This window comes from Zea mays, chromosome 6 (assembly GCF_902167145.1).
Source record: "Zea mays cultivar B73 chromosome 6, Zm-B73-REFERENCE-NAM-5.0, whole genome shotgun sequence".
Taxonomy (NCBI): domain Eukaryota; kingdom Viridiplantae; phylum Streptophyta; class Magnoliopsida; order Poales; family Poaceae; genus Zea; species Zea mays.
In genome coordinates, this window is record NC_050101.1 from 19,051,757 (window position 1) to 19,064,361 (window position 12,605).

At 42.8% G+C, this 12,605-nt stretch overlaps 1 long non-coding RNA gene across 1 annotated transcript; it reads right to left on the reverse strand.

Annotated features, from left to right (window-relative positions):
* Positions 1-11,330: 11,330 nt before the first annotated feature.
* Positions 11,331-11,673, reverse strand: LOC103629054 (uncharacterized). Its single transcript, XR_554086.2, has 3 exons — positions 11,571-11,673; positions 11,411-11,488; positions 11,331-11,349 (listed from the first exon to the last, which is right to left on the reverse strand). It is a non-coding gene; the product is annotated as an uncharacterized lncRNA (long non-coding RNA).
* Between the last annotated feature and the right edge of the window lie 932 nt (positions 11,674-12,605).

Sequence of the window (12,605 nt, forward strand, 5' to 3'; positions counted from 1 at the left end):
ATTGAACTCCACCAACATCATCAAGATTATTATTTTCATCTTAAGATCCATTTGTTTCATCAAACTCAACATCATACGCTTCTTCAATTATACCATAAGTCTTGTTGAATACTCTATAGGCCTTACTATTTGATGAATAGCCAAGTAGAAAACCCTCATCACATTTCTTCTCAAATTTAGAGAGCCGGCTTCCCTTTCTCAAAATATAGCATTTGCAACCGAATACTCTAAAATATGCGAATACTCTAAAATATGAGATATTTGGCTTTCTACCAATAAGCAATTCATAGGGAGTTTTCTTCAAGAGCTTGTGACAATATAGCCGATTGGATGCATGACAAGCGGTGTTTATGGCTTCGGCCTAATAAGAATCCGACACATTATATTCTGCTAGCATAGACCTAGCCATATCAATAAGAGTCTTATTCTTCCTTTCAACAATTCCATTTTGTTCCGGTGTATATTTGGAAGAAAATTCATGTTTAATACCCTTGTAACTTCTAACTTTCTTGATATCAAATTCAAATTGATTTTGAGCCAATATAGCAAATGACTTGAATGTTTCAAACACATTAGATTTATCCCAAAGAAAATAAACCCAAGTGAATCTAGAATAATCATCCACAATCACAAGGCAATAAGAATTACCACCCATACTCACAAAAGATGTTGGTCCAAAAAGATCCAAGTGAAGTAATTCCAATGGCCGATGAGTAGACATTTGGTTTTTATTTGGATGAGTATTTGTCATTTGCTTCCCGGCTTGACAAGAGCTACATAATTTGTTCTTCTCAAATTTCACATCTTTCAAGCCACGGACTAAGTCATGTTTGGTTAAACGATTGAGTTGCTTCATTCCAACATGACCAAGTCTTCTATGCCATAGCCATCCTAGTGAAGTCTTAGAGAATAAATAAGTTGTAAGCTTTGCCTCACTAGATGAAAAATCAACTAGATAAAGATTTTCATATCTAAAACCCTTAAACATAAGATTGCTACCATCAACACTAGAAATAAGAACATCATCAACGGTAAAGTTGCAACTAAAGCTTAAATCACATAGTTGCGCTACGGATAGCAAATTAAAATTTAGAGACTCAACTAAAAGCACATTTGAAATGGAATGATCATTAGAAATGGCAATTTTACCCAAACCTTTAACCTTTTCTATGCGATTGTCTCTAAATGTGATACTATCATAGCTTGAGCAATCTTTCACACTCATTTGGGTGAACATTTTTATATCCTCGGTCATGTGTTGAGTACACCCACTACCCAACACCCAATGATTCCCTCCTGCCTTGTAGTTCACCTACAAAAGAAAATCAATCTCTTTTAGGTACCCAAACTTGTTTGGGTCCTTGGATGTTAGTGACCAAAGTCTTTGGCACCCAAATGGCTTTCTTCTTGTTGCCAACAATTGAAGTACCAACAAATTTAGCATGAACACCTTTTGCATTATGGGAAAGAACATAGCAATGCTCAAAGCAAGTGGAAGATACATTCTTGAACATAGGACAATTCTTCTTGATATGTCCCTTTTTGTGGCACTTGTGACACACTTTGTCACATTCTTTCACAAACATGGTATTTTGCTTTACAAAAGCATTCTTTCCTTTCTTGGGAACATATCCAAGGCCCTCACGATTAAGTGAGCACCATTGACTTCCCAATATAAAATACAACTTAGCCTTTCCACCATAGGCCTTCTCTAGATCATGAGTTAGAGCATTCACCTTCCCTACTAACACTTCATTCTCAACAATGATTTGTGATTCATCACAAGCAATATTATCATTCATAAGAGAAATTTTGCATTTATCACAAGTAGAGTTAGTAGGTTGTGGTTCACTTGTAGGACTATCAAGTAAGTCACAAGTGACTCCAACATCCTCGGTGACCACCACAACTTCGTGCACAATAGATGAGTTTTGAGCCTCCACAAGCTTCTCACAATTTTTTTTAGATTGTTGTGAGAGGTCTTGAGCTCCTCAAAAGACACTTAAAGGTTTTTGTACAATTCCTTCATGGTCCTAAACTTTTCTTTTTCTTTGTGCATGTAGTCATTGGCCTCACCCAACATTCTAACAAGATCATCATATGAATAGCCATCATCATCAAGATCATCAACATCATCATCATCATCTACATCATTTAAATCGGTTATGATTTTTACCTTATCATCACCCTTTGCCATGAGACAATGAGGAGATGAGAAGAGTGAAGGAGCCTCCTTGATAGCGATTCTGGCATTAAGCTTGGCTGAGGTGTCATCATCATCATCATCATCCTCATCATCCGAGCTAGCATCCGAATCCCATTCAACTAGATAGGCTTTGCCATCCTTCTTCTTGTTGTAGAATTTCTTCTTCTTCTTATCATCTCCATCTTTGCCCTTCTTCTTCTTGCTTGGGCAATTCATGGCAATATGTGGGTTCCCCACACTCAAAACACTTTCTATCATTGAAAGCATTTCTTCTTGATGTTTGGCCTTTTCTAGGTTGACCCTTCTTCTTCTTCATGAATTTGTTGAATTTTTTCACAAAGAGAGCCAACTCCTCATCACTCTTACTTCCATTTTCTTCATCATCACTTTCTTCCTTTTCAATTGCCTTGGAAGCTTTAGCTTTGAGAGCTATTGATTCACTCTTTACTTTTTTTGCCAAACTTATGGCATCGGCTTGAGACTTCTTGAATATGTCTTGAGTAAGAATTTCTCCCAATACTTTGGTTGGAGAAGTAGTGGTCAAGTCACTTCTCACTAGCATAGTCACAATAGTTTCATACTTCTCCGGAAGAGATCTAAGGAACTTATGAGTGAAATCCACATCCGGTAAATCTAGACCAAGTCCCTTGAGCTCATTCACTATCTTATTTAGCCGGTTGAACATGTCGGATACACTTTCATCTTCCTTCATAATGAATTGCTCAAATTTCCCTTTGCACACATATAGCTTGGCACTCTTCACATTTGTAGTTCCTTCATGAATTTCCATTAGCTTAGTCCAAATCTCATGAGCGGTTGCGAGATTCTTGATACGATTGAACTCATTGATATCTAGAGCATCATAGAACACATTCATGACTTGATCATTGGTAAGAATGTTTTCATTGTCACTAGCCGATGGTTCATCTTGCTTCAACATAACAAATCCATCCTTGACAATTTGCTAAATCTTTCCACCCATTGCTCTAAGATGCATTGACATTCTTATTTTCCAATAGTCATAGTTATTCCCATCTTCCCAAGGTGCACATTGTTGTTGCTAGCCATTTTGTCCAACTCCAGGATGATTAGATCCACAAACAATTGAGTCCTTGGCTCCGATACCACTTGTAGGATGTAGGACACCGACTAGAGGGGGGTGAATAGACGGTTTTGACTAAAATCAAAGACACTAGAGAAATTTAATCAATACGACAAGAGATATAAATTCTCTAGCTGCAACAAGTAAGCAATCTATGAGGAATAACTATGGTAATGCTAGAAATGTGAGGTAATACACAAAATACTAACTACAAGCAAAGTAATAAGTAATGAGTGAAGAGAATGACATCAAATTTTATCCCGTGGTATCGGTGATTTGGCGATCACCCCTAATCTACGTTGAGGTGGACTTCAAGCTCTCACTTGCTCCTCTATCAAGACACGGCTTGATCTTTGATCCAAGTGGACAAGAAATCACTCAATACCTCGGTTCCACTAGCGTCGCCTTTGCCGCTCCGGCGAAGTAGGCGCGAACCCCTCACAATTAACACCGCGGCTCCTCCACAATCTTCATGGAGAGCTCGACGGAGACAACACCCGAGCCATCTAAGAGGCAGCAACCTCCAAGAGTAACAAGCCGATGACGCTTGCTCGGTGTACCACCTAGTGCCTCAAGAATCACCAATGGATGCAAATGCACTAGGAGCTCTCAATCTCTCACTAGAATGCAATCTCAAGCAAAGAGTGTGAGAGAATGAGTTGGAGTATCACAAGTGAGCTCAATGTATGCTAGGAATGGCCAAGAAGATCCTCACACACGAGCTCACCCTCTATTTATAGCCCACCTCACATTTCCAACCGTTATGTGCAAGTAGCACAGCTTCTGCGCACACGCGGACGGTCCGTGCCATACGGCCGGACGGTCCGCCTTACAAATAACGGCTAGTTTTTTTGTTTGAAACCAGTCAGAGCTGTCAGAAAAAGGCAAGTACGGATGGTCCGCCCATCCTAGCCGGACGGTCCGAGACCTGGCAATTTAATGCACCCGAGCACAGACCAAGTCGATTTTACACGTGCGGACTGTCTGCCCTCCAAGGCCGGACGGTCCGCGACCTGGGAGTTAGTACTGTCCGGGCTAAAACCCCAGACAGTCCGTAGTTCATTCGACCAAAAACACATAGTCCCTGCCCAATTCCAATTTGGCACCTGTGGACGGTCCGCCGACCCCGGCCGGATGGTCCGCACAGGCACACAGGGACTTGTGCAAGCTTAGACCCTCTTTGGTCAGGACTGCGGATGGTCCGGCCCCAAGGCCCGGATGGTCCGCAGTACAAACATTCTGGACCACTCCGAAGTGAGCACATTTCGGACCCCTCTGGAAGGATCGCGGACGGTTCGGCCTCCTGGCCCGGACGGTCCGCCAACCACAGACACTTAGTCACTTTTCAAACACGCTGTTTGAAAAGATTTTAACTTTCAAAATGGAATCACTGTTAGTCCTCATGCAAATGAAATTGAAAGGGAAATGTGCCCTTGGGCCATTTCTAAGTGTTTTGGTGATTAAGTGCCCAACACATCACTTTGAACTAACATGCCTTCTATGAGTATGAGCACAGGTGAAAAGAAAGCAAATTGAAGTGATCAAGTCCAAATGAGGTGAACTGGAGGACCAAAAGTGCAACTTGTTCAAATCCAACATGGAGATGTGATTTGAGTGTTTGGATAAGTTGCATACACCCTCACCTATCTTTTCGGCACTTTGTTTTGGCTACTAACCTTGTTGTGCAAAGAAAGTGCATATTGGACTTGGAATGGAGCATATTGCAAAACCTTTCGGAGAAATGGATAAAGGTATGTTACTAGCACTTAGTCAATTGCTTTAGGTGCTAACTATGTTCATCTAAGTGCTAGGTAACTCAACAAGTCGAGAAAAGTTGAAGAAAACAAGTTTGGCAAAGCTTGGCCAAACTTGGCCAAGTCCGGGTAGCACCGGACTGTCCGGTGCCCTGCCCAGTCAACGGCCAACTCGACTGGTCGACTCAGTGGCCATACTGGCCACTCTCGGGAAAAGAGCCAGCAACGTGGCTATAATTCACCGGACATGTCCGGTGTGCACCGGACTGTCTGGTGAGCCAGGCTGGAGACACAGCGGCCGAACTGGCCGCTCTCGGGAACTGATCCAGAGGCGCTGGCTATAATTCACCGGACATGTCCGGTGTGCACCGGACTGTCCGATGCGCCAGGCGCCAACGGCTCTCGCCAGTGCCCAACGGTCGGGCGCAATCAACGGCGGCCACGTGGCAGGCGCGGCGCTGCTGCCAACGGTCGGCTCGGCCGTTTAAGGAAAGAAATCGGGCACTGTTCCTTGTCCGGTGTGCACCGGAATGTCCGGTGCACCCGCAGACAGAAGGAAACCAGAGCCTTCCAAATGGAGGAGCAACGGCTCCCTTGGCCCTTGGGGCTATAAATAGAGCCCCTAGGCGCCTCTACCTGGTACACAAGCATCCTTTGAGCACACAACAACTCCGAAACTCCGCGTCCATGCTGTCGAATTGCTAGAGAGAGATTGAAGCACGTTCTTGAGCTGTAACTCTGTCGTTTTCATTCGTGCTCTCTCTTCTTTGATTGTGTGCGTGTTTGCTGCTGCATTTGTGCTCTTGTGTGTGTTTCTACTCCCCTCCTTACTTCGGATTTGATTGTAATCATTTGTGTAAGGGTGAGAGACTCCAACGTGTGCAGATTCCTCACAACCGGGAAATTGTTATAAGGAAGAAAAACGTGGCACTCAAGTTTGATCTTTGAATCACTTGAGAGGGGTTGAGTGCAACCCTTGACCAAAGGAGGTCACCATAACGTGGAGTAGGCATTGGCCGAACCACGGTAAAAAAATCGCCGTGTCTCTTTGTCTACTTACTTTATTGCGATTATAGTTCTTCCTCGCTCTCTACTTCAATTCAATATTGCTCTAAGTTTAAAACTCACCTTGTGAGAGCAATCTAGTGAATAAGTCCCTCTTCTCCTCTCGCTCTTCTCATTCAAACTTGGTTTTAGATTTCACTAATCCACTTTTTGGACCAAGTTTGTTTTGTTTAGAGTGTTTTTGTAGGATCACCTATTCACCCCCCCTACTAACCGCCCGAAGAGATGGATCCTAAAGACAAGGGGATCGTGATCAACGAGAAGGAGAAGGAGACCGTCAACAACAATGAGCCCAAGGGAGAAGAACCCATCAACTCAGGCTCAAAGAAGGACGGGAAGAAGAAGAGGCGAATCAAGAAGATAGTCTACTACGACAGCGGCGACTCCTCTTCTTCACCAAAGGAGGACGACGACGGCGACTCTTCCTCCAAGCAAAAGACGGTTAAACAAAATTACTCCAAAACGTCTTTTGATTATTCTCATTTTCCATACAACTCAAATGCTCATGTTTTATCTATTCCTCTTGGCAAACCCCCTCATTTTGATGGGGAAGATTATTCTTTTTGGAGCCATAAAATGCGCAATCATCTTTTTTCTCTTCATCCTAGCATTTGGGAAATTGTAGAGAATGGAATACATTTTGATAGTAGTGATAACACTATTTTTATAAATGAGTAAATTCATAAAAATGCCCAAGCTACTATTGTGCTTCTAGCATCTCTATGCAGGGATGAATACAACAAGGTCAGTGGCTTGGACAATGCAAAGGAAATATGGGACAGCCTCAAGATCGCTCATGAGGGAAACAATGCCACAATGATCACCAAGATGGAGTTGGTGGAAGGCGAGCTGGGGAGGTTCGCCATGAAGAGGGGTGAAGAGCCAACAGACACATACAACAGGCTCAAGACCCTGGTGAACAAGATCCGAAGCTATGGGAGTACAAGATGGACGGATCATGACGTCGTGCGGCTAATGTTGAGGCCATTTACCGTTATTGATCCTAACCTCGTAAACCTGATTCGTGAGAACCCCAGGTACACGAGAATGACACCCGAAGAAATCCATGGGAAATTCGTGAGCGGGCGTATGATGGCAAAGGAGGCGAGGTACGTCGACGACATCGCCAATGGACCTCTTCCATACTATGAGCCGCAACATGTGGCTCTCAAGGTGACGGCAAGCAAGGAGGCGCTCCCCAACAAGGTGGCGTAAATCGAGGCTGTCGGCCTTAATGAGGAGGAGATGGTGCTTGTGATCAAGCGCTTCAAGACCGCTTTGAAGGGACGCAAGGACTACCCCAACAAGAGCAAGTCAAGGGGCAAGCATACCTGCTTCAAGTGCGACAAGTCTGGTCATTTCATTGCTCAATGTCCCGATAATGGAAATGACCAAGACCAAGACAAGAGTGTGAAGAAGGAGAAGAAGAAGTTCTACAAGAGCAAGAAGGGCGAGGCGCACCTTGGCAAGGAATGGGACTCGGACTGCTCTTCATCCGACTCCGACGACGAAGGACTCGCTGCCTCCGCCTTCAACAAGTCCTCCCTCTTCCCCAACGAGCGACACACATGCCTCATGGCTAAGGAGAAGAAGGTTTATGCATCCGGTGGCTCAAGCTGGATTATTGATAGCGGATGCACGAACCACATGATGGGGGAGAAGAAGATGTTTACCTCCTACGTCAATAATAAGGATTCCCAAGACATGATTATTTTTGGAGATGGGAACCAAGGCAAAGTCAAAGGTTTGGGTAGAATAGCGATTACTACTGAGCATTCCATTTCCAATGTGTTTTTAGTAGAATCACTTGGTTATAATTTGCTTTATGTTAGTCAGTTATGTCACATGGGCTATAACTGCTTATTTACAAATATTGATGATTCTGTCTTTAGAAGAAGTGATGGTTCATTAGCATTTAAAGGTGTATTAGACGGCAAGCTTTATTTAGTTGATTTTACTAAAGAAAATGCTGATCTAGATGCATGTTTAATTGCTAAGACCAACTTGGGCTGGCTCTAGCATCGCCGTCTAGCACATGTTGGAATGAAGAACCTTCATAAGCTTCTAAAGGGAGAACATGTGTTAGGACTAACCGATGTCTGTTTTGAGAAAGACAGGCCTTGTGCAGCGTGCCAAGCAGGGAAGCAGGTGGGAACAAGTCATCCAAGCAAGAACATGATGACTACATCAAGACCTTTGGAGCTTCTTCATATGGATCTCTTCGGACCCGTTGCTTACCTTAGCATCGGGGGAAGTAAGTATGGTCTTGTAATTGTTGATGATTTTTCCCGCTTCACTTGGGTGTTCTTTTTGCAGAATAAATCTGAAACCCAAGGTACATTGAAGCGCTTCCTAAGGCGAGCTCAAAATGAGTTCGAGCTCAAAGTGAAGAAGATCAGGAGCGATAATGGATCTGAATTCAAGAATCTTCAAGTGGAGGAGTATCTAGAGGAGGAAGGCATCAAGCATGAGTTCTCCGCTCCCTACACTCCACAACAAAATGGTGTAGTGGAGAGGAAGAACCAGACGCTCATTGATATGGCGAGGACAATGCTGGGAGAATACAAGACGCCGGAGCGGTTTTGGTCGGAAGCCGTGAATACGGCTTGCCATGCCATAAACTGCCTCTACCTTCATCGCCTCCTCAAGAAGACGGCATACGAGCTCCTAACCGGTAACAAACCCAATGTTTCATACTTTCGTGTATTTGGGAGCAAATGCTACATCTTGTTAAAGAGGGGTAGACATTCAAAGTTTGCTCCCAAAGCTGTAGAAGGGTTTTTACTAGGTTATGATTCAAATACAAAGGCATATAGGGTCTTCAACAAATCTTCGGGTTTAGTTGAAGTCACTAGTGATGTTGTATTTGATGAGACTAATGGCTCTCCAAGAGAGCAAGTTGATCTTGATGACATATGAGAACGAGGTTCCTACGGCTGCAATGAGGACTATGGCGATAGGCGATGTGCGACCGTAGGAACAACAAGTGCAAGATCAACCTTCTTTCTCGATGATGGCGCAACCCCCAACTCAAGATGAGGAACAGGTACCTCAAGACAATGGCATGGATCAAGGGGGAGCGTGAGAACAAGAAGATAAGGAGGAAGAAGAAGTACCACAGGCACCTTCAACCCAAGTCCGCACCAACATTCAAAAGGATCATCCGGTGGATCAAATCCTTGGTGACATCAGCAAGGGAGTAACCACTCGTTCACGATTGGCTAATTTTTGTGAGCATTACTCCTTTGTTTCTTCTATTGAGCCTTTCAGGGTAGAAGAAGCCTTGCAGGATCCGGACTAGGTGTTGGCCATGCAGGAGGAGCTAAACAACTTCAAGAGAAATGAAGTGTGGAGCCTGGTGCCACGTCCGAAGCAAAATGTTGTGGGAACCAAGTGGGTGTTCCGCAACAAGCAAGACGAATACGGGGTGGTGACAAGAAACATGGCTCGACTTGTGGCAAAAGGATATGCCCAAGTCACAAGTTTGGATTTTGAGGAGACTTTTGCTCCTGCAGCTAGGCTTGAGTCTATTCGCATTTTATTGGCCTATGCTGCTCACCGCTCTTTTAAGTTGTTTCAAATGGACGTGAAGAGCGCTTTCCTCAATGGACCAATCAAGGAGGAGGTGTACGTGGAGCAACCCCTGGATTCGAGGATGACAGGTATCCCGACCATGTGTATAAGCTCTCTAAGGCACTCTATGGGCTTAAGCAAGCACCAAGAGCTTGGTATGAGTGCCTTAGAGACTTTCTCATTTCTAATGCTTTCAAGGTCGGGAAAGCGGATCCAACTCTTTTTACTAAGACTTGTAATGGCGATTTGTTTATATGCCAAATATATGTCGATGACATAATCAAAAGTCTTGTGAGGAGTTTAGCAGGGTGATGCAACAGAAATTTGAGATGTCCATGATGGGTGAATTAACATACTTCCTCAGATTTCAAGTAAAGCAACATAAAGACGGGACGTTCATCTCTCAAACGAAGTACACACAAGACTTACCCAAGAAGTATGGGATGAAGGACGCAAAGCCCGCTAAGATGCCAATGGGAACCGACGGACATTTGGACCTCGACAAGGGAGGTAAGTCCGTTGATCAAAAGGCATACTGGTCTATGATAGGTTCTTTGCTTTATCTTTGTGCTAGTAGACCGGATATAATGCTTAGCGTATGCATGTGTGCTAGATTTCAATCCGACCCCAAGGAATGTCACCTTGTGGCTATGAAGCGTATTCTTAGATATTTAGTTCATACGCCTTACTTCGGGATCTGGTATCCTAAGGGGTCTACCTTTGACTTGATTGGATACTTAGATTCCGACTATGCCGGGTGCAAGGTCGATAGAAAGAGCACATCGGGGACTTGTCAGTTTCTGGGAAGGTCCCTGGTGCCTTGGAGCTCTAAGGAACAAACATCTGTTGCCCTATCCACCGCCGAGGCCGAGTATGTTGCCGCAGGTCAGTGTTGAGCGCAACTACTCTGGATGAGGCAAACCTTCCGAGACTTTGGCTACAATCTGAGCAAAGTCCCACTCCTATGTGATAATGAGAGTGCAATCCGCTTGGCGGATAATCCTGTTGAACATAGCCGCACTAAGAACATAGACATTCGGCATCACTTTCTGAGAGACCACCAGCAAAGGGGAGATATCGATGTTTGCCATATTAGCACCGATCACCAAATAGCCGATATCTTCACCAAGCCTTTAGATGAGAAAAGGTTTTGCCGGCTGCGTAGTGAGCTAAATGTCTTAGATTCGCGGAACTTGGATTGATTTATAGCATACATGTGTTTTATGCCTTTGATCATGTTATTTTGAGCTTTATTGTCTTTATTGCTTATAGGTATGTACCCGTGCGTTGCCACGGAAGTTAAAAATTAGTATAAAACATAAATACTGAATGACAAAAAACATTATGATATATAAAATCTATGTAACACTAATATTATATCGATGACATAAATGTGTATTATTATTATAAATAGAATGAACAGATCTCGAACAAACACTATAATATTGCATAAATTATTTTTAAAGAATCAATACAGAATAGACAAATATCTCGACAATTTACTAAATACACATAATCAAAAAAAACAAAGATTGTGTACTGGCCTTCTACGCCATTTTTGTGGCACAAACTTGCCGATATCCATGGAGCCCAAGATGTTGACCTTTTAGGTGATGGGGCTCCAGAGGACCAACGACTTGGAGAGAGATCTTCATAAACCAACACTGCATTAAGTATCATATCTAATAGAAACAACCCCAAAAGACATACACCCAACTCCGAAGCTCTTTGTTTGAGAGCAGTCATTGCCTCTTCTGGTTGTGGAGCAGTATAGGCCGGAACTCCTTTCTGACACAAAGGACCAAAAAAATAAGAAAAATGGCTATATATAATTTGAATATCCGAAAATAGTTAAACAAAACCTGCATACCTGTATAAGTATAACTGAAGAATGTCCTGTTTAGTCATCTTCAGTCATATGCATACCTACATAAATGAAGAAAACAGGAATAGGTAGCTCTTCATACATGAAGATGCAGTCATCTGCAGACATGAAGAATGATGGATATAAGTTGCATATATACAGGCAAATGTATTACACAAATAGATACAGGTATGCAAAACCATATAACTGCAAACTACATAATTGCATTTTCAGAATCTTCAGGTCTCCACAACAAAAACAGGTCTAGGTAATTTGCATAACAGAGGCTCATAACTGTAGATCAATTTAGATAACTACATAACATATTTTACAACAAAATAACACACAAGATTACTTTGTTACGTAAGAAAATGAGGCAACTCACAAGACAAGGTGAAGAGAAAAACAGATTTAGCAAGTATATATATGGATTGAAAAAATAAACTACACCAGCACATGACATTGGTTACTGAAAAAATAAATCGTAACATTAGAGTCTGAATCTACAAGGAATTTTAATGAATTAACAAGCTACTCGATCGATAACTCAGCATTTATGCTGACAGATACTCATTTGCTCCATTGTACTGTACCATTAGATGAAGATGAGCCACTTCCTGATCTGCTTGAGCTGCTAGCAGCCGGGGAATCCCTATGAATCTCCACTGACCGGTAATTCACTATTGGCATCTCGTCCTCTCAGCCTCCATTTCTTTCTCCAGAATGTCAGCCTGGCAAAAAAACAAAACAAAACATGATCGACTTACAAGAAAAGCCCACTCGTGTTTCTCTAGGATATTTTCTATGAGCTTGAAGTAACCCACCAAAAAAACAGAAGAAACCACCGGCTAGTATCCCCTAGACAACAACATATGTTAGTTGCCCATTAGGGAATTGCATATCCATAAACGATTACAATAAAGATAGTGTTATTAGCGCATCAGCTGCATATGTACGAGGAAAATGCAAGGAAATTTAATTGGAATTACTGGAGACTATGCTTGTTAATAATTTTGAAAGCATTTGTGCACCATTATAAGA